The 1,362-nt window shown below is 38.3% G+C and overlaps 1 non-coding gene across 1 annotated transcript; it reads right to left on the bottom strand.

Moving 5' to 3' along the window:
* Positions 1–306: 306 nt before the first annotated feature.
* Positions 307–408, bottom strand: LOC119466980. Its single transcript, XR_005195493.1, has one exon. It is a non-coding gene; the product is annotated as a U6 spliceosomal RNA (small nuclear RNA).
* Between the last annotated feature and the right edge of the window lie 954 nt (positions 409–1,362).

Here is a 1,362-nt window from a genome sequence, read left to right as displayed (position 1 = left end):
TTAAGATGAAACTTGTCAAGGCAATTTAGATCTTTTCCATTTTATTAATATAGTAGTCAAGGAAATAGTCTTGTCTTTATAAGGTTACCTAAGTCGGATATTTCTTCCATATTCAATATATAACCCATTTTTCAGAAAGGTGAGGAGTGAGCGGGAAATAAGTATGACCTCAACAGGAAGAAGCATGCTTGCCTAGAGAAGCTAGTTACAATTTGTCTTTCAACACCCACTCTTCCCTCCTTTAAAATAGCGTCTCCGACTATTAGTGTTGCATACAGCTTTAAAAATCCCACATTCTGTGATGGAAGACAGTGTGGCAATTTCTTTTTTTTTTTTTTTTTTTCAGGGGCCATGCTAATCTTCTCTGTATCATTCCAATTTTAGTATATGTGCTGCCGAAGCCAGCACGGCAATTTCTTAAGGATCTAGAAATAGAAATACCATTGGACCCAACAATCCAGTTACTTGGTATATACCCAAAGGATAATAAATGTGTTCTATTATAAAGACACATGCACACGTATGTTCATTGCTTGCGACACTGTTTACAATAGCAGAGACCTGGAACCAATCCAAATGCCCATCAATGATAGACTGGATAAAAAAAAATGTGGCACATATATACTATGGAATACTATGCAGCCATAAAAAAGGATGCATTCATGTCCTTTGCAGGGACATGGATGAATCTGGAAACCATCATTCTCAGCAAACTGACACAAGAACAGAAAACCAAACACCACATGTTCTCACTAATAGGTGGGTGTTGAACGATGAGAACACATGGACACAGGGAGGGGAACATCACACACTGGGGTCTATTGGAGGGCGGGGCTCTAGGGGAGGGATAGCAGGGGGTGGCGAGATTGGGAGGGATAACATTAGGAGAAATACCTAATGTAGGTGATGAGGGGTTAGAGGCAGCAAACCACCATGGCATGTGTACACCTATGTAACAATCCAGCAATAGCTGCACATACACCTCAGAACTTAAAGCAAAAAAAGAAACCCACATTAAAAAAAAGTCACAAGAATAACAAAAGTCCTACAGTTTTAAATCATCCATTCTACCTAAGTTGGCCACATGCCCAAGTTCAGAAACTGGAAGAGCATCAGGATGGAAGGAGTCCAAGTCCCTGCCAATCAAGGCACCACACAGCATTAGACACTTTACTTTCTGACTTTGTATAGATGAAAAAGAAATTGCTCTCCTGTTCATGTCTGTTAATTTTGCTTTGTTTTGTTTTGTCTTTATAGAGAAATATAATCCTAAGCAGTATAAGAATAGTTCTAAATGATTGTATCTGTCTCTATTAATTTAAAATTGTTGATGTAAAATTAGCTTCTTTTTCTATTACCTAG

Source organism: Cebus imitator, unplaced genomic scaffold, assembly GCF_001604975.1.
Source record: "Cebus imitator isolate Cc_AM_T3 unplaced genomic scaffold, Cebus_imitator-1.0 Scaffold247, whole genome shotgun sequence".
Classification (NCBI taxonomy): domain Eukaryota; kingdom Metazoa; phylum Chordata; class Mammalia; order Primates; family Cebidae; genus Cebus; species Cebus imitator.
The sequence above is the reverse complement of the archived record's forward strand: the minus strand, read 5'-3'. Positions and strand labels throughout refer to the sequence as shown.